We start from the raw sequence: 22,166 nt of genomic DNA, 5'->3' as shown, positions 1-22,166 counted from the left end.
TGTAGCATTGCCAACGTGGCGACGTAACAGAATGAATACATTGGAATGTAACATAACACAACATAACATAATGTGCATTTTAACATGATGTAACAAAGTGATTTAAGGAATGTAACATAATATGGCATAGCACAACATAATGTAAAGTGACAACTTTAAGGGATGTAACATCATGTCAAGTTATAAAACAACGGAACACAAAGCGATGTAACCGCATAACCAAACATGGAAAAAAAATCTGACATTCTAAAAAAAAGCTTCATGTGGTAAAATCTAATTTAACTCGTGTTATTGTTTATATAAACAAATCATGTAATATATCAGATAGAAGAAGTCCTCTAAGGTAACAACTGCACAGTTACAACTTTTTACAAAATCATATTATAATGTGATTTGCATTATACAAAACAAAGTATAATGTGAAGTGAGGTAATGTAACACTGTACTGTAACACTGCGTTATGTGACATATGGTAACGTGATGTAACAGCATTTAGCAGCTTAATGTAATGTAACACACACCTATCCAGCAAAGATCACAGAAAGAACTAGAGCCAGCTAATAGAAATAGAAATAAAAGACTGGTTAAATAGAATGTGCTGCAATTGTAATGCAGAAACAAAAAGATTGAATAGATTGTGTCTTATTGTTTCCATCAAGTCCTTATCATCATGAACACGTCAGTCTCTGGGAAATGATGAGATTATTTTACGACAAGTGATGCTCACATTTCTATAGGCGGCATCAATCATAAAGTTAGTCACTGTCATTGGGACTTTCCTCGTTATTTCAAATGATTTACCTACTGAATACGTAAAAAGGGAAGTGTGATGTTTCTGAGGAGAATTTTTAGGTTTATATAGTTTTCATGTGCCAACAAAATAGACACTGCTATTACCAAATGTGTGTGTTTTTTGTTTTGAGTTGTGATGAATGTAGGCCCTTCTGGCGGTTATGTCACAGTACAGTATGCCATCTGACGAGGTGACGATGTCCTACATTCCTCTTTTTGGAGGCGTGGCGTCACTGTAATCAGCTAATCCAACCGCACAGGATCACATTATCCGCGGCTCTCCGTCTCTCTGCAGGAGGATGTGCGGGAGCGACGGACACTGGCGTTAATGGCTTTTTAAATGTCAGCGAATGTCATGGAACGATGAAACGGGAATCGGTTATCCCAGGTCGAAGTGATCATCTCCCCCGCTCTCTTTCTTTCACTCGTGTTTCCTGTTCCTGTCTCGCTCTCGCTCTTTCTCTCCATCTGTCTCGCTGAAGGACTCCAGCTCGTGGCTACGGCGCAACTTTCACCGACGCTGATGTCAGCATGATTTATACAGCAAACACACACACACACACACACACACACAACAATAGAGGAGAGTGTGTGTGGCTGTTCCTACACCAGTAGTGTGTGATAGTGATTTATTGTTTGCTTTTGCTCGTGTGTGTCTCACTGCATGTTTTCAGATTAAGAATTTTGCTTCTTTTTCTTCCCCCTTTTAGTTTTTCCTCCTTTTTTTTTTTTTTACTTTTTGCTTTATTAATTTATTTTCTTTCTTTCTTTCTTTCTTTCTTTCTTTCTTTCTTTCTTTCTTTCTTTTTCTTTCTTTCTTTCTTTCTCGCTATCTCTCTCTCTCTCTCTCTATATATATATATATATATTCATAATAAATATACACAATACACACACATATATTATTTAAACAAAAACCTTTATTTTGGATGCGATTAATCGTTTGACAGCACTAATATATATTAGACACAATTTACTGTTTTCCAAGCACTGAAAGGAAAAATGAAAGAATATATATAATAGTATTTTTCTTTTTTTGTGCTTATGTACATATATACTGTATACAATGTATGTATATATATATACTGTATGTATATATATATATATATATATATATGTTTGTGTATATATATATATATATATATTCCTCATTTATTTATTTCTTCATTTATTTATTTATTTATTTCCTTTCCTTTCCTTTTTCTATGTGCACTACCCGAAACAAATTCAATATTCATAAGCTTTTTTTTTCCCCCTCAAGCATGTCTTCATGTGTCCTTCAGTAAAGTGGTTACTCATAATGCCATGATTTTGCCGTATAATTCATAATATTATTCATAACTTCTTGTATTCACATATAAGACATACAAAGTGATGAATTCCTGCGAATGCAATTATAATCTAACACATAAAATGAAAGCGAGAGAGTAATCCTGACTCCTTAGTGTTATCTTCAAACTAAAATATGCTGCTTGCATGTGAATGGATCTATTACTGCCCCGTCCTGCCAACCATATAAACACGTCCCGCTGCATTACATCAACACACATCTCAAAATCAATCATCAGCATCAATATTGATTTTGATATTCTGCTACCCACTACAAAGTCATACAAAGTTTAACTCTGACGTCAAAGTCTGTGAATTTTCCAGTGTGATTCGTCATATATTGCAGCTATAAGTATGTAGGTGTTGAGCGAATCATACTAAGAAGATATGGGCATATATATAGTAGAAGCAAATATGAACAGAGAATGAATATGGGACATCTGATCCCAGAGCAGTATTAGAGGAATATGATTTTAAGAATATAGGGCGTGATAAAATTTTCATGGATGTTTTTTGAGGTTTTATCAGGTTGCTTTCCCCTGATACAGCACATGTTGATGGTTTGACTGTCCCGGGACAGGATGTTCAGAACAGGGCAGAAGGTGCCTGTATTTTCAGGTTTTGAAACAAACATTTGGTTCATGCATTTCTGCAGTCCTTGCAAATTTTATAGCAAGCACACCTTCACATTATATGCTGTGTGTGTGTGCGCGCGTGTGCGTGTGCGTGTAGTAAGTGTTTGTGAGACTGTAGCAGGTGCTGTGTTCCTCTTGTAGATGAGTCTGATCACTGACTTTATAATGAACACACACACACACGCACACACACACTGATTTGAATGGGCTCTTGTTTAATTAGAGGCACAGGGGAGGGCACGTGAGTCACGGACACACATACACACACACATTATAGAGGGTCTCAAAGCTCATGCTAATTGCTGAAGATGATTTAATTAATAAGGCAGTATCTGCTAATCAGCCAATCAGATGCAGCTATGTGACACGCTCATCAACACCTGTTAGATTATAGATTACATCATTAAACATCAGAAATTAGCCAAATTAATTTTCAGGAAGCAATGACCTAGTTTGCTATGATTTATAAAAGAACATTTAAAGTTCTCTTAATTTAAATTAGAATGTGTCGGTGTTTTGTCACAAATGCACATATAAACTTTACATTTCTTTGTGTGTTTCTTTTTTGTTTCACTTTAAAAAATCAATCTGAAACATGTTCAGAAATGCATGTTACTTCCATTATATGACAATACGGTGTTAAGTATCCCTTATGAGTGTTTTTATGTTTTCCATTTTCACTTTAATTTTTAGTAATTAGTATTGTGTATTTTAAGCAGGTTTTTTCTGTCTATATAGTTTTTATTATTATTATTTTAGTTGTTTATTTTAGTACATCAATTTAAACTAAATTCAAATGAGAAGTTTTTGTAAAGTTTAAAAAAAAAATTGTGGTGTTGTGTTGTGTTTTGTTGTGTTGTTTTGTGTGTTGTGTTGTGTTGTGTTTTTTGTGTTGTTTTGTGTGTTGTGTTGTGTTGTGTTGTGTTTTTTGTGGTGTTGTGTTGTGTTGTGTTTTTTGTGTTGTTGTATTGTGTTGTGTTGTGTTTTTTGTTTTGTTGTGTTGTTTTGTTTTGTGTGTTGTGTTGTTTTGTTGTTGTGTTGTTTTGTTGTTGTGTTTTTTGTTTTGTTGGGTTGTGTTGTGTTGTGTTTTGTTGTTTTGTTTTGTTGTGTTGTGTTGTGTTTTTTGTTTTGTTGTGTTGTGTTGTGTTTTGTTGTGTTGTGTTTTTTTGTTGTGTTGTGTTGTTTTGTTTTGTGTGTTTTGTTGTGTTGTGTTGTTGTGTTGTGTTGTTTTGTGTGTTGTGTTTTGTTGTTGTGTTGTTTTGTTTTGTTGTGTTGTGTTTTTTGTTTTGTTGTGTTGTGTTCCAAGTAGCACTTTAATTTCATTTCGGTTTTCATTTTAGTTCCAGATTTAGTTTTAGTTAACTATAATATCCGTGGAGACAAATCCAAGTATAACATTTTTACAATGTGAAGAAATTGTGGACATCTTTCAATCAGCGTCAGCCCCTAAAGAAGCTCTTCAGATATTGTGTTGTTGGTGTGGTTCTGGCAGTGAAGCCCCGTCTCTGGGTGCCAGTCAGCAGGTCTGGCCAGTCCTGGGAACGCTGACCTCTCAGCGTCTCTTTCTCTCTTCCTGGTTCAATCAATCTGCTGAAATCAAACCCATCAGGTCACCTTTATCATTCAGGGCATGTGTGTGTGAGCAGGATGAAACCCAATCTGCCACCATGAAACACTCGCCTATATTTAGTTCATCCATACGTTAACACATTTGCAAAAAAAAAAATGCAGAGTTTCCACGGCATGAAATTCTGCTGACCTGCCGTCAGTCAGAAGTCGATATCAATGTTAGCTTCCATATCAAGTCATTAAAAAACCTGCCCTTCATAAAACACAGCTTATAACTCAAAGGAGAGAGAAAAATTATATAGAGTGCATTACTGCAAAGCATTTCATGCATTCGTCAATAATTTGACTACACAAACGTCCTCTACATTTTTCAAGTTATAGATTTTGAAAAACTGATAATTATACACAGAAATACAGCAGCATATTTCAAAATATACACTGATGTTCAAACTACTGTTTGGGGTCGGTTATTTTATTTTATTATTTAAAGAAATTAATACTTTTATTTAGCAAGGATGCATTGAATTGATTAAAAGTGACAGTAAAGACATTTATGTTACAAAAGATTTCTATTTCAAATAAATCAATTTGTTTCAACTTTTTAGCTTTCTATTCATCAAAGAATCCTGAAAAATAAAATGCATCACAGTTTCCACAAAATATTTGGCAACACGACTTTATTCAACATCAATAATAATCAGAAATGTTTCTTGAGCAGCATATCAGCATATAGAATGAAATATAGAGTGATTATGAAAATCAACAATAGAATGATTTCTGAAGGTCATGTGACACTGAAGACTGGAGTAATGATGCTGAAAATTCAGCTTTGATCACAGAAATAAATTACAGTTTAACAGATATTCACATAGAAAACAGTTATTTTTAATAGTAAAAAATATTTCACAATATTACTGCTTTTGCTGTATTTTGGATTAAATAAATGCAGGCTTGGTGAGCAGAAGAGAATTCTTTAAAAAAAAAAAAAAACTTTTGACTGGTAGTGTACATTTAAATAGAAAACAGTTATTTTAAGTTGTAATAACATTTTACAATTTTACTGTATTTTTGATCAAATAAATGCAGGTTTAGTGAGCAGAAGAAACTTCTTTCAAAAACATTACAAAATACCAACCACAAACTATGGTTATATAAATTAAACGTACATTGATAATGTTATTAATTATAAAACATTATTAAATAAATAAATAATTTATGAAATATTACAATTACAATTTCTATATATAAATTATTTGCAGATTACAATTTTTTTCCTGTGTTCAATAAATATAACTCAGTGTTACAGAAATTGTAAAATATAAAAGCCTGCATTTAAAATGCTCTGAGGCCAAGAAGTGAAGTTCCATTTAATTAATCTCAAAGATGCAGAACACAGAACATAAAAGCGGTATTTTAAGGTAAAAGCGAGGTTACTTAAATCAAACGACATAAATGCAAAGCCAAGCATTGTCGAGGCCCGAGATCTGATCATATGAAACACGTCTCTCTGCTTTCCAAAGATCCTGAACGCGGTCCAGCGTTTTAAAAGCGCGGTGGCCGGCCAATATTCATTTTAGCCAGCGACTGCACATTAGCAAATTCATCTGAGAAATATATTACAGATCCAAGAGTAATGATGATGGCTAATCTATAACATCATAAATCCAGCATTGTCAACCTGTCCCTCTTTCATAAGGGTGATTAAATTATTGTTGTGTCGAGGTGAAGTAATTTATTAAAAAGTGCCATTATGTTTATTTACAAGCCAAGTGCTGGTCTTATGCCAGTAATACCATTAACTGCACTGCTGAGACCCATTATGCAATAAAATACACAATAGTAATTGTAAGATAACAAAGGCAGGGATTTGTTTTCTCTATTTTTCCAGATGATTATTATGTTTGCAAGTGTTATTATGCTCTTTCAAAGCGCTATAAATCCCAAAGCCGTGTAAATCACTGGGGCTTGCGGAGTACGGGACCTTTCTTCAGAGTCCCGCGCTTTATATGTATTGTGTTCATCTGTTTTCTTCAGTGAGATTCTGAGACTCTCGTGAATCAGAGTATCAGAGTCGACTTCCGTTTGCTTGTTTTCTCATTCTGCGCTTCGAACGCTATCTCACGACCAATTCGTACGTATTTTACGCGGTGGCTAATTCGTACGACCTCACTCGTACGATTTTGTACAATAAAATTTTGTAAAAATGTGATTGTAAATTTTGTGATTTATTTGTCTAGACCCCAGTGAACGGGTAGGTTTAGGGGCGGGGTTAGGTGTAGGTGATTCGTACAAATTCATACGAATTGTAAAATACGTACGGTTTAGCACAAATCGTCTGAACTTGTACGAGTGAGGTCGTACGAATTCGTACAAATTAGCCACCTCGTAAAATCTGTACAAATTGCCGTGAGATCGGGCTGGCTCTTTCCTATTCGTCTATTTGTACGGCTTTGTAAAGTCAACATTCAACGCTTTGTCTTTTTATAGTTAAATAAAAATTGTGAATGGATTGGTATCCTTTTCAAAAGGTTCTCATATGCACTATAGGCTACACTTTAGTGGCCAATATGTACTTTTGAAGTATCTTTGAGATACTGATATGCACTATTTATGGGTAAAGAAGGTACAGAGATGTACTTTAGGGAAGCATCCCAATGACGGTTTTTGTAGTAGTTACTAGGGATGTAACGATTGTGACGATAAATCATGATAAAATACCCCATGGTTAGTATTACCATTTCATCTTTTAATTATCACTATAACCGTATTCGATTACCGCGATTTCAACAACTGAGGATAAATAAATACTGTCCCGCACAGGGCTCCAGAGTGCGACCAAATGGGCGCATTTTGCGATAATTTTTTCTGCCGGTGTTACTAAATTTTGTGCGCGGTCACACTGGCGCGACCACCGCATTGTTTAACTCATAAGCGCTGCATTTCTATTGCATGTTTTATAAGCTAGTTTGTCATTGTATCTTACCGTTTTTTGTTTTTATGCTTTTTAATTAAGAGTAACAATGAAGCCATCTTTTGTTTTAGTCTTAAAAAGTGAAAGGTGTGTAGCTCAAAAAACGGACCGAATCTGCATGCGCTACTGTACATTTTGTCTGGTTGATGAAAAACAAGCTTATGTGGATTCTACACATTTAAACAATAAGGTATCTAGTATTATTTATGGAGCAGATAAATACATATAATCATTTATTAATCAATTATCATTTTGACTTGACCCTTTTCTTTATTTAAAAGCTGAAATGTGAGGTTTACCATTTATGAAACTTTTTCAAAGCTTTATTTGAACATTTACATGAGATATTTGAACATGCTATTAGATAAACCGTTGTCAGTCAAGTTGTCATTTAAAATCCGGACATCATTGGCAATGTTATTGTTTTAGTTATGCAAACAAAAACTCATTTTATTAGTTGTTTGTTGATTTTAAATGTAAATCTTGGTGAAGTGATTTGTGTGTCAGTACTTTTTGAACATCTCCCGCACATTTGAACAATACCGTGATAATACCGATAACCGTGATCATTTCGGTCACTATAATCGTGATGAGAAATGTTCATACCGTTACATCCCTAGTAGTTACACGCTCAGAAAAAAAGTGCAAAAGCTGTCACCGCGGCGGTACCTTTTCAAAAGCCTACCCACATTAAAAATACTATAGTAATTTATAGTAAGTACTATAGTGTTTTTGAACCATACTATAGTACAGTACTTGAATTAATCTGTTGTGGTATTTCTATAGTTGCTGCTGCTATAGTTAATACTACAGTATGCTGAAGCATTCATTAACAAAGTAGGCTATAATACACTTTACGGTTCAAAAACACTATGGTATTTACTATAGTATTTTTTCGTGTGGGTAAAGGGTCAATATTAGTACCTTATAGGTACATAACCGTATCTAAAGTGTACATATCCTACCTAAAAGATGCAAAAGTGTACTTTTTGAAAAGATACCGCACCAGTGACAGCTTTTGTACCTTTTTTTCCTGAGCATGTGCTGTATATGCCGTGCACGGCGTGTAATTCCGCTCTGAATCACTGGAAACTTCAGGAAGACCCTGGATAGCGTGTGGTGGATGTTTGGTCGCTGCTGAGTGTTCCTGTGTGTCGAACGCCAAATAATCCCTCGCTGTTGTTGCCAAATGTCAATGCAGCGCAAACAGGACAACACTAAAAATGTTGTGCGGCTTAGCAATGGTGCTCGCTCTGATCGTACTGCACTCTGTTTGATGTGATAATTAAAAACGGAAGGCAAATATTGATGCAGAGATTAGCTGGAGTCATATTTGCCCAGGGATTATGGGGAATTAGATTATCTCATGTAGAAGATCTCCCGATACGCCTACGACAAACCCACCGCTGCGTTTAATGATTTTTTTGCTTTTGTATTATACACTTGCTTATTTCATGCTTTTATTTCCACACCCTGAGTTCAAACATACTTATTTTTCATCACACTATACGTGAAAATCTGCCGTCACTGATCAGCGTTTTCAAGTGAGCTCATAAACAAACACTGAATATTTATGCTTTTGTTCGTCATTTTTGCAAACAGATGAAAACAGTCACCCTTTGCAAGGTGAGCGTTAACGTGTGATGCGACGGTAGCACAGCAGCGGTATTAAATATATAATGTGCACGTTTGAAAAAATGTGCAGTGTATAGATCTTACTCGGTGAAATACTGTGTCCCACAATGCAATGCGCTTGATTCGACCTTCCATTTCCAATGTGATGAATGAACTGGAAGTAATGGAGCCTTTTCGCATTTCTGGGTTTCTTAGAAGCCGAAGTTGTCATAGTTGGGTAAACTGCTATAGCAAATTTTTTTTTTAATGAGTAAAATGAGGAAGTTATTATTTATTAATAAAGTTTTATTTCATAATAATTTCTTCGTAATTTATTTACTTATGATTGATTTCTATAATACTATTGATTTACTTATAATTCATTTTCTTATAATAATAACTGTGTATGATAAATATATTTTTGATAAAATATACTTATTGTATGTAGTACTTATTATAGTTGTATTCTACATAAATTATTAGCCTATATGTATGTATGTGTGTGTATATATATATATATATATTGTTTAAAACAAAACTATTCATAACAATTTACTTATTTTATACATATAATATGTACTGTTATTCAGTATGTAGAATGGTTGCGTTTCAAACGCAGCCATGTTCTTAATTTACTGATTTAGTAATAATTTAGTCATTATTATTATTAAGTCATTTTTAGTTAATATGAATTTATATTTCAAGTTTATTTATGTAGTGCTTTTTAAAATGCATATGACTTTAAACGAACAGTAAACCGAAAAAACAACAAAAATAATAAAAAATAACAAAATAATCAGTATTACTTTATAAATATAAACTTATATTACACAAATTGTATTATACAGCCATGTTCTCCAAGTATTTAGTAATTATTATTATTTATTTAATACATAATATCAGTTATTCTGAATGAATAAGTGATCATTAATGTTATGAGGTAGATAATGTGCTGGTGTCTCACTCTGAACACGTTCTCCTGCAGCTATCAGCCGCTTGTTGTTAAAGCACAAGCGGGATGTTTGTTAGCGGGATCTCGACGGATCTGGCAGCTGTTTCAGAGCCTGATCAGATGCTTGAGCAACACGGGGGTTCCCGCGGGCCGCGGTGTCGAGATGCGAGGGTCCCTCCGAGGGATTAGGGCCCTTAAACGCCACACTCGCTCCGGCTGGGAGAGAGAGAGCGAGCGCTGCGAGTGGAAATGCAGCTGGAAAGACACCATTAGGAGGAACTGGGCGGCATTTGAATAAATCGAGTCATTAGGTAGCCGTTTGTGTGAGTGCCGTCACCACCTGACAGTCCCGCCGCGCTCGCGCTCGCTCGCGTTTCTTCACTCGTCTCCCAGATTGGCTCGTTTGCATTCGCCGGCGCAGCAGACGCTCGGAGAGACCCCCACCTCCTCTCCGTCCGTCCCTCCCGCAGCGCCTCGCAAACCTGTTTCCCTCCGCACTCGCCTTCTGGAGAGACAGATTCATCTCGCCACGCCTGCCTGTTCCTCCGTCTTTCATTTTTCACTTTTTATTCATCACATATGGCTCAGAAATTCATCAACATATGGATCCCATTGTTTGTTGCTCAGGCGGCCCTACTGTTATAGACAATAGCTGATGAGTTTGTTTGAACCTTGCGAGATCCGTCACGGCTGTTACGGTCGCTCTGCCGGGTTTCGCGAAGAAAACGGCGTTCCTCGCTGTATGTTTGGAACACAACTCGCAAAAACGCTGATGTGCACTGTTTGCATCTACATTAATATACTTACTGTAGCGCGCCGTCAACAAAAAGATCAGACGGCTTATTAATGCGCTGTGTTTTGGATGAATTATATATCAAAAGCAGGAGGAAGGCGGTGGTGTGGAGATGGCCGCAGAGTATAGGTGGATGCATCATTCATGGACTCCGTTACGTATGTTGTGAATGCTTAACGAATTCTACGTGAAATCAGAATCAACGCTGTTTACGTTCCCGCTCGTATTGTGCGAGATTCATCCGCGCGTGCTATTCGGATGAAAGTGAAGTTTGTTTTGGTAATATAACTTCTAAAAGTTTTCTTGTTGGCTGACGACGTCACCCTCCTCCCTCCTCCCTCCTCCCTCCAGCCACCTGTCATAGAGAGACGTCCAATCAAATCCCAGCGGATTCAGGCAAGTCCCACGACTGAAATACGGCAGAGTATGGAAGCAAAATTGGCTGTGAGTGATGTTTCAGGTCGACTTCAACACCAAGCAAACAAATCTGAACAAAATTCACAGATTTTATTAACTTGGTTGATTGTCAGATTTATTGCTGTTTTGTTCAATACAAAGTACAATATACTTATAGTTAGAATGGGAAAGATGATATTTTAAACGATTGGAGTATACAGTAAACAGCATATTACAATATATTTCGAATTTTAGTTTATTATAATTCAATTAATATAAAACAATTGACATTTTATAAATATTAATAAACAAATAATTTTATAAATATTACACTGTTATACTATAAGAGTGGATGATATTATGTATGTTATATAATATACTAGTATTTAGTATGGTTGTATTCCATTGCAAACACAACCATGTTCTCTATTTAGTATATTTTTTTGTAACTATTATTGTTGAATGATTATTAATTAATTAATATATCAAGTCAAGTTTATTTGTATAGCGATGAGGTTATGGAAGTAAAAAGGGTTGCGAGCAGCATTTCAGGTTGACTTATTGCAAAAATAAAACTTTTGATTGAGACATGGTTTATTATACATATATAAAATGATAATTACAATATAATTAGCAATTGTTTAGTATATTAAGTCAGGTTTATATAGCAATTACATCAAGCATCAATGGGTTTTGAGGGACATTTTAGGTTGCCTTCAAGAGCATGCAAACAAATCCAAACAAAATGCACAATATTAATTTTACATCAAATTAAAAAAAAAACTATATATATAAAAAACTATATATATATATATATAATTTATCGCAATATCCTGTTTAGCTCTTCAGTTTACACAATATTTACACAACATTGCTTTAACTATAAAGTCAGATTGGATGAGTCACTGTTCAAAGGCATATATATAGTTATGAATATAATATCACATAAGACTGTGGGCCTAATAGCAGCTCTTATCACTTTAGCGCACAGCCTCTTGTGGATTTTTCTTTTAACATACCGCAGGCCGTCACAATATATGATTTCTCCTGGTTTGTTTCTCATATACATATCCAGGAGATGTAGTTCTAATAAAAACGAGGATAAATGATGCATAGTCACAGGCGATTTGAGTTTCAGGTGCTAATCTACAGCATGGAGTGATTGCAGAAACGCGTCCCGTCGCAGCTGCTTTAGTTCTCTATTAGACGCTGTACACCGCTGCTGTCGCTGAAGCTAATTCTTTAGTTTGGTTCTTGTTAAGTCCTGTTTGGGTTGTTTTCTTTAGTTAAGGGCTCCCGCTGAGGGGCTTCAGCACTTCAAAGGCAAGTTTGCTGAGCATGGTGTTCGCCAACGCAAACACGCCGAGTAACAGACTTATTCACAGACATCACAGAGATGGACTAACACAGACTCCTCGACTGCGGTTTAGTAACAGACTAAGATGCGATGAGCAGAGAGACTTGTGCGGGTGAGAGAATGGCTAATTATCCAGCATTAAATTGCATCGCGCTACATTCATCTAGTTTTAACAAGCTAACAAAGGATTAGCTCATCTAAAAATGCACATTCTGTCATTATTTTCTCACTCTTGTGTTGTTTGAAACCTTTGTGACTTAGTTTCTGAAGTGGAACACAAAAGGAGACACTTAGCACAATGTTCAAGCTGCTCTTTTCCACACAATGAAAATGAATGGGAACTCGGGCTCTCAAGATGCAGAAAAGACAACAAAATGCATAAAACTATGATAAAAGTGGTTTATATGACACGTAAGCAGTGTTTAAGGTCTTGTCATTTGTAAGCTTTATGTGTAGAAACAGAATCATTGTTCACAGAAAATGAGTGTTTCCACAAAATTGTTGCTTTTTGCTTATTTTTATTATTATTATTATTAATTTGTTTATTTATTTATTGGTTTGTTTCTCACGCAAAGATGTGGTATGGCTTTGAAATATAATGCTTATTTATTTTTTATTTTATTTTATTTATTTGCATTTTATTTTTTGTTTTGAAGTTTCACACTCCCAGTCCCCATTCACTTTCATTTTATGGAAAATAATAGCTTTTGTGTGTGGTATAAATATAAAAAATTGTACAGGTTTGGAACAACAATGATTAATGTGTTATTCCATTTTTACGTTAAATTGCTGTGCCACTATAAGTGTTAGCAAATTCCTATATGTAATAAATAGAACATGAGGTTGAAATGGACAGTGCTTTTTGGGATTGTAGTGAAACTCTACTCACTTACTGAAAACAGCATGACTAACTTTATTTAATAATTTATTTACTTACAACCGCAAATACTTCTTTTATAAGACAACAGACTATCAATATAAAATTTGGTATCTACAATTTGATTCCAAAATCAAATTTTGCCATGCTAAATTTTTTTTGCCATTTGCAAATTTGTAAAACCATGGTTAATTTTTGTAAGATAAGGAGTAATTAACCTAAAAACAAAGATTCTATCTCTGTTTGCTCACCTGCATGTGAACTATTCCTTTAAATGGCTGCATCTATATTCGCTGGTGACAAATCTATGTATGTAATACTTTTGATAGGTATCGATTGAACCACTGCAGAAACTTATAAAGAGAGAAAAATGAGCTTGAAGACAGAACATGGCGGCTGGAGGAGCTCTGAACACGAGACCTAATGAGGAGGACAGTGACAGAGAGAGAGTCTCGCATAAACGCCATTTCCACTGCCAATTTAAAGAGCTCATATTCTACACTTTTATAGCATTTTATTATTTCCCTAAAGCCCACTTACAAAGTTATTCAAGGTTTCTTGCACCAAAAGTGTCTTCATTTAGTTTTTTTTCCACAGCTATTTTCTGCCCTCTCTCTGACACTTACAATTAAACAGGCTGTTATTGCCACTGTTTGTTCTCCGTGTGCCGGCTCGCTTCACACTTCATCAGTGCTCAACACTTCGTTTAGTAAGTTTATCCTGCCGCGCAACGCTGCCTTTTGACTGCGAGGTGCCCCATGGTCCAACTCTCCAGTTCTTCATGATTTACTGGATATAGAATCTTAAAAATATCTATTTTTATGCACAATTTCTAGAGCTTGGCAAATGTATATTCATAAAATGTATAAAACCACCCCATGGAGTTATCAGAATTTATTATTTTTAAAGGACTTTTTCCAGGTCTAGAAATTAGACTTTATTTATCACCTTGTATATTCAGGTTTTAAGAAAATGGTTCTTCAAAGAAAAAGAAAAGTGTTGAGGAAGTGAATTAAAATAATAAATGTCTCTTTCTGTGGGTTTAGCTTATTTAATGCTTGTTCTGTCTTATTTTAAAACATTTAACTCATCTTAATCATTTATTATTATTGCCGTTCACACTGTGTGTGAGAGAGAGAGAGAGAGAGAGAGTGAGCGAGGCTCCCGTTCACACTGTTCAGTCTTGGCTGTTCTCGGGTGTGTGTGTGTGTGTGTGTGCGTGTGTGAGAGAGAGAGAGCGAGGCTCCAGTTCACACTGTGTGAGAGAGAGAGAGAGAGAGAGTGAGCGAGGCTCCCGTTCACACTGTTCAGTCTTGGCTGTTCTCGGGTGTGTGTGTGTGTGTGTGTGCGTGTGTGAGAGAGAGAGAGCGAGGCTCCAGTTCACACTGTGTGTGAGAGAGAGAGAGAGAGAGTGAGCGAGGCTCCCGTTCACACTGTTCAGTCTTGGTTGTTCTCAGGTGTGTGTGTGTGTGTGTTTGTGTGTGTGTGTGTGTGAACGAGCGAGGCTCCCGTTCACACTGTTCAGTCTTGGTTGTTCTCAGGTGTGTGTGTGTGTGAGAGAGAGAGAGAGCGAGGCTCCCGTTCACACTGTTCAGTCTTATTTTGTTCTCAGGTGTGTGTGTGTGTGTGTGTGTGTGTGTGAGAGAGAGAGAGAGCGAGGCTCCCGTTCACACTGTTCAGTCTTATTTTGTTCTCAGGTGTGTGTGTGTGTGTGTGTGTGTGTGTGAGAGAGAGAGAGTGACCTTGGAGTGGCGGCAGTGCTTAAACAGTGTGTCAGCGAGTGTGTTGAAGCGTGTCTGTGCCGATTATGAATGTTTCATTACTGCCACCTCAGCCTTTAGCTGTGAGCTTTCCACTAAAGCACACTGACAAATCCTCTTTCTTCTCGCCTTTTTTACCTCCTCTCCCTCTCTCTCTCTCGCACTCGCTCTCTTTCTCTCCTCGATGGCCGTCTAGCTCTTTTCTCTGCACTTGCTCGATTTCTGGTACTCTCGATTTTTCTTTCCGCGGTTTTTCCGCCGCTCGCTCTCTCTCTCTCTCTCTGATGAATCTCCAGACAGCAGGGAATAATTGTACTTGGGGCCGAGCACTCGTTTTTCTTTTTGTTTGAAAGGCATGACAGGCACGACTTCTCCTCTGCTCCCTCCGCCCTCCCTTTCTCTCTTCCGCACAAAATAAGTCAAGGTTTACAAGGTCAACTCGTCTCGCGCTAAGCAGAGCTTTTTTCACTCGCAGTATTTCGACTAAAACGTCAAGAGACAGCGGAGATAAATTTGGAAAAATGTCCCAGCGCAGGCGGACGTACTTTACTCTGATTTCTGCCGCTTGAAATTCTCCTCTGAATGAATAAGAGAGCTTGTTATCTTATTGTCTTATAATAGCTAGCGAGCTCTAGCGCACTTCATCATGCACTGCCCTGTTGAGTGCATAAAACTATGTCACACACACACACACACACACACACACACACACACATGAAGGCAAAAGAGGGGCACGGCAGATTAGTATCTTCTTTCTGGGGTGTGTTGAAACTCCCCGCATTCTGAAACGTTTCTTTGACGACAGGAACTACTTGTGCCAGACCTTTGATATAAATTCAGCTAAGATCTCTCAAAGGCCAAAGGTTCAAAACCAGTAAAACCATCTATAATCAATCTAATCATTCATATTACCAAACTTAGATTTACTTACTAAACATAATATAAATGCGTCTCCTATAAACTGCGTCAGAGTGTGCACTACCTCTAAAGAAATGTATTATCTAGTCATAAACTTCTCTCGCAGTCAGCTACTGGATTTCATAAAACTAACATTGACTTTATAACGGCTCTTAATAAATATTGACCTACATTTTAATCACATGCTAATCTCGAGCGCTGGAGAGGTGACAGTTTATGGATGGCCGTGGATCATAAATTTTCCAGGTCGCATCTCTCTATCGAGTGTATCTGTTCCTCCGAGAGCCGTACGATTGATCATATTAATTAAAAATATCTACACACTTTGGTATTTCACAGCCCACTAAGCCTGTGCAAGTTTAAGAATAAGATGCAATTGTTCTCCTGCAGCCAATATTCATTTCATTTCAATTTTACTATGCTTGGATGTGTCTTAAACAGGCTACAGTGTGTGTGTGTGTATGTATATCTAAACATTTTTCATGTAATATGTTAATAACAGAACAATTAATTACAGTATAAATAGGTCTGAATTTGGGTCTTCTGCATTCAAAAGTTTGAAAAGCCCTGCCATCGACAATTTTATGGCATAAGCACATTTTGTGTAGTAAAATGGTCCGTTCCATGCATTTTTCCCTCTACTTCCTGTTTGTTTTGCATAAATAGGTTACCGAAATTGTTTCCGAAACACTAAAATCATATTCTTTTTATATTTTTAGCAGCATATTCACCAATAAGTGCGTCTCTAGCCAGCGGTCTCAAAGCTCTCCTGCGCTATTAAAATCGTATTTCACCGCAACCCAGGCATTTCCAGAAACCTGCATCCATGCCACCGCTGAACATTGTTTAAAGCCATGGGGTATTGTGGAATAGAATGAGGTCGACCAATCTTTTCAAAACTAATTATAATGTTTAAAAACCTAAACACCAGAAGCAATATTGGGCCAATAAAACGGAATTAAAAGCTAATTTCTGCGGGGTAATTGCACCACGCAGTGCTGATATTAAACACCTGGCACGTGGTACAGCTCTCCAGCCTGTCTGCGCTTCTCACAGATGTGCCGCCCATCCTGGAGCGGGAACCGGACGTGTCGGTACAGGTCAGAGAACAGGCATGCAGCAGCAGACGATCAGCTGCAATGATGGCTTTGTTACAGGACATGATGTCATAATGCCTCTCTTCCCCTATTTAAACAGGCAGAGGGAGCGGGAGAGTGATACAGATTGAGAGTGTCGTTGTAAATGGGGGTAGATTAAGCGGATATATTGTGAGTGTTCAGGGAAAGGCTTTTGGTTACAGCCGGGGCTGTACATACAGGAAGTGATGCAGACATATACTGGGGGTCAATGGGAGATCCGTTTACCTCTGAAAGTCACCTTTTGTCTTGCATCACTACACTGGCCTGTCCTGGACAGGACCATGTAATGCTTATCAGCATATCAGTAACTCTGAAGTTCTTTAGATTACAGTTTACCTCGGAAATCCGGGTGTATTTGTGTTCTTGCTGTTTTAGATGGTACATACCACAACCAGACAGCTATTTCAAGCTAGACACAGAGAGGAAAGCAGATAAAAAGGACCAAAGTAGGTTATGATATATAACATTGTTATAACACCCAGAAGTTGAATGAATTGTAATACTAAGGTAAATGCAGGGGAAAAAAGATTTGTCATGGTACGTATCCGAATTAAATTACTGTCATGTTTAAAAAGCTGCTTTTTTTGGTAGTTGTATGTTGCTGTGAAATATAACTATGATTCAAGCTAGATTTGTGTGAACAAGGTGAGTTGGTGTGTATAAATTTTAGTTTCCAGGATCAAGGCCGGCCTTTGAAAAACGGCGCACTTGCCCAGTGTGCTGAAAGAAAAAAAACATTGATTAACTATCAAATGATTCCAAATACAATGATCAATAAGGCTCCGTTGAAGAAACGAGAAAAACATCCACTCATGAATCTTCCAGTACCTCAGACACAAAGGCCTTCTTGGCAGGACATGCATGGTTATAGAAGCAGTTGAGATCATTTTTGCAGGTTTTTGCACAGCGTCTCTCTGGGATTTGGGAAAAGAAAGCTTGGATTTTACTTTGAAGGGGTCTTCTTGATCCCTGAGTTGTAGGATAAGATCTTTTTGGGATTGACCTCTACTTGCCTGTCTGTCTTAGCCTGACTACCTTTTTAGATACTGCTGACCTGATCTGATCTGAACACTCTCAATCAACTATTATCTAGATTCCCAACCAATGACTAGTTCCCAAATAGCTTAACTCTGTAGTCTAGTTGCATATTTGGCTAATAAACTCTTGCGAATCTGGATAACAACTAGTATTTCCAAGACATCATTAGGGCCAAACTTGGCACAACTGGCAAAGCTGTTGTTTTTATTATATGCAAATCTATGCCTTGAGGAAAGCAATATCACCAGCGTCTGTCTAGACCCAGCTGAGCATTTGCTCCTCCTGCTGGGGAGGCAGAAAAGGGTCATAAAACCCAAATGATGGCCACCCAGACTTCCCCGAAGGTAGAGAGGCTTGAGCAGAGGATGCAAGCCAACACAGAGCCAACAGTTTTCCAGAAGACCTCGAGGCGGAAAGCTCAGATGCCCGGTCACCTGTGGCACACTGTCAACATCATTTAGTGCATGTTATTATTGGGTATTGTTTGTTCTGGGTGCATTTAAGACACATTTAAAAATCTTTTGTGCCCTTTTTGTAGGTCAGACGATTGTCAATCTTGGCCAAGTTGCTCTATGTGGCTACGATGAAGAGTTGAGATTCTCCCAAAGCTTTCTATTGTCACCTCTATAGGTCATAGATAGTCGAGAGGTTGGTAAGAGATGGAAATCAACGCAAAGATGAAGTGCATCTCCCAGTAGATCTGCGGATAGATGCTCTGATCAGACTTCTTCCTTGTGGTAGGGATAAGCCGGCACCTTTATCTGTTTAAAATGTGCTTCAGCGCTAGGCACTAAACATAATATCAGACATCGTGGATGTGTGCTACAAGAATCCCTCTAGTTCCCGTGCCCCCTAGATAAGACCTTGCCGAGCGGTACCCTTGTTGAGACTGGAAATTGGAAGCTTTCCTATCTATGTTCAGCCATTTGCAAACAATACAGTATGTGACACCTGGCTGGCCCAGAAACACTACATCTGTGTTCCCACTTTATCTCCCGCTATCCAGGATCGGGGCGGTCCCACCAGTTCCCACACATACACAAATGGTTTAGTGCCACTTCAGAAGAGCCTCTTGAGACTCATCAAGAGCACCCCCCCCCCCCCCCCCCCCCACCAACTCTCTTTCTCTCCCTCCATCAGGGGCCCATTCATTACACGGTGACACTTTTACTGCCTCTACCTCTCCCATACCTCTCTACCTCTCTGGAGAGAACAGATAGAACAAGAAAGAGAGCGCGAACAGGGAAGAGACTGAGTGGAACCAGAAATAGAGTGCCGCCCCACCTCCAATCCCACACGCTCAACTCGAAAATACAGAAGGAACAGCTTGTTTGTTTATGAGTGCCATAGTCTCAGTCTTATCCCTTGGATGTACAAGGAACACCTTGTCCATCTTTCAATATCGTACCCCAATCCATGTGTGCAATTCTGGCATTGCACACGAATTGGTCTCTTTATACAGTGTGTGTGTGTGTGTGTGTGGGAGCAAACACAGATAGGTCACCTGCACCGAGAAGGGTACACCGTCTACATGTACATTACGCAACCCTGTTTGTGCAGGAGAGTATGTACTCTGAGCATTACACAACCGGTTCTTCAAATCACATGCTGGGTTGCACTTTTCTCGCATGTTGGGAACAGAACAAGCTTATATTTTGTACATATTTTGACACACTAAACCAGATCTGTATTGCATTTGTGTTGAAATGCCATCTGATTTTCTGGTGTGCTAGTTTTTTTATCCTCGTCTGCTGGTCCAGGTTATTGATTTCATTGGCCACACAAGCGTGAAAGGGCGGGACAGGACTCCTTTATGATTGGTTTCTTGATGTGTCAATTACTCTGTTGGAGCGAGTAATGAGTGTGACGGGCTGTTTGTTTATGGAGTTGTTCCGGGTCATGGTCAAAGCCTCGCTAAACACACAGGCGATAAAGGGTCCAGCTCATGTCACTCCTGGGAAACTCGCTCACCCCTGACGCACAAGGAGACTTTCTTTGTTTAAATCTCAAGAGAAGTGCTCTTCACTGGGCCTGGAATATAAAAGACTCTTCCTAATTTAGTTATCCCAATGTGCGCATTTGTTCACCAATAATAAATTACAATTTACAATAATAAATCTAAGTAGTGTATAAAACATTTTGTACTGTATGCTGAGCATGCATCATTTATTAGTAGTGATGTCTATGAACACATTTTTTAACCAGTTCTTTTTAATGATTTTATTGAATACATTCTCACTCACTCAAATCACTCAACTTTCAAGGTAGTAGCTGTGAGGTCAGTTTAACGGCATAACTCAATATTTGACGCAATCAATCTGTGATATTTAACTATATTTATTATTATTTGTAACTTTAAAAAAATCATGAATGGATTTATGAATTAATTAAAATGAGGAAAAGGTTAATAATTGTTTAGCTTAAAATCAATCATCTTAAACTGATCCAATAAATGAATCAAATTCAATAAATTAATTTCTCAGCACTATTTGTTAACTAGTTTCACGGCCTGGAAACTATTTAAAACAATTATTATGATTTTTTTTTCTGAGTAAGATGTCTGTTTTAATTGACTAAAATGAAGTGTTTTTTTGTTTAAAGGGGTCATATGATGCTGCTAAAAATAACAATATTTTGTGTATTTGGTGTAATGAAATTTGTGTTTATGCAGTTTAAAGTAAAAAAAAAAAAAATTTTTACCATACTGGTACATAATTGTTTCTCCTCTATGCCCCGCCTTTTTGAAACGTGTCAATTTTTACAAAGCTCATCGGTCTGAAAAGCGAGGTGTGCTGTGATTGGCCAGCAATGTATGGACGGATATCGGCCTCTTTTGGAAGACCAAACAAAGTAGTTTCGCTTTCACAATGACTTTCACAAGTTACACCGCCTTTCTTTGCGTGAACATTTGGGCGGCATTATGCAAATCTTCCCACATAGTGCGGTAGATATGTGGGGGCGTGTTAGAACGAGCCGTTTTAAGTAGGCGTGGTTAACTTAACTTTTGTAAAGAATATCTCTTTGGATTTGAGACTTTAGTCTTTGCAACTTTACAGATCTTCTTTATGCACCAAGAGCTTGTAACACTCCAAAGAGAAAGTAAAAATTGAAATTGCATCATATGACCCCTTTAATGAATACGTTATATCATATTTCAATTTTTAAACAAATCTCTTTTTCTCTTTCTTTACAGACAGTGTAACACTGGAATGCTTCTGGCTTAGGGTGACCCACGGCTCCAAGACTGCCACAAAGCACAACCTCTCCAAAATCCACCCCTGATGAAGACAAAGATGAGGAGGAGGAAGATGATGGAGGATTGAGAGAAATCAGAAACCCTTTATCAACCTGAGTGCCATTCCTCAGCCTTACCCACAATCCCCTTCTACTGACTCGACACTGATTTTACAGTCAGATGTCTCGCCAACAATGAAAAACAAATTAGGAAAGCCTTGAAATAGCCCTGCATGCTTGATGATGCAGTCCAGACAATAAAAGGAATTCAAAACGGAACTTCCACCAGATATTTCCAGACCACATGGACTCTTTCTGTCTCTCTGACGGCCCTCCGGTTCTCGTACCAGATGCTGTTTTATTGTACTTCACATTAGCCCAGCGTTTTATAAATGGTGGTTGGGAGGCTCTAGCCAGATGGGGTGAAGAAAGACAACAGCATTCAAATTCTTTCAGAACAGCGTCTTGTGTATATTGTGTACAGGATATGACTACAGGCTTATTCTTAGCAATGTGAAGACACCATGTTTGTACATAGTTCACAAATTGTACATTTCCTGCATTGTCTTTGTCGGTTACGCCGTTACAACATTTATTCAACATTTTTATCTGTACAGACGTAAAGGTTGACATTGATCTCAGAGTATTTGTATTCTGTACACATCCATTTAAACCATATAGACCCCCTCTAAAGACAACTCAAATGTTATTGCTTGTTAAGGAGACATTTATAGAGTGATCTAGACCTAGTTAAACCCTAATGCCGGATTGAGTGACTACGCCTTTGAGAAC

At 37.6% G+C, this 22,166-nt stretch overlaps 1 long non-coding RNA gene across 2 annotated transcripts in view; it reads left to right on the top strand.

Annotated features, from left to right (window-relative positions):
* Positions 1–22,156, top strand: part of LOC107559155 (uncharacterized) — a 77,861-nt gene extending 55,705 nt beyond the window's left edge. For both annotated transcript variants that reach the window (XR_001605568.1, XR_001605569.1), the window contains exon 3: positions 21,334–22,156. This is a non-coding gene — a long non-coding RNA (uncharacterized lncRNA). The remainder of the gene's footprint in view (positions 1–21,333) is intronic.
* Positions 22,157–22,166: the final 10 nt, after the last annotated feature.

The sequence above is a fragment of the Sinocyclocheilus grahami genome, unplaced genomic scaffold, assembly GCF_001515645.1.
Source record: "Sinocyclocheilus grahami isolate Dianchi unplaced genomic scaffold, SAMN03320097.WGS_v1.1 scaffold675.1, whole genome shotgun sequence".
Taxonomy (NCBI): Eukaryota; Metazoa; Chordata; class Actinopteri; order Cypriniformes; family Cyprinidae; genus Sinocyclocheilus; species Sinocyclocheilus grahami.
The sequence above is the reverse complement of the archived record's forward strand: the minus strand, read 5'-3'. Positions and strand labels throughout refer to the sequence as shown.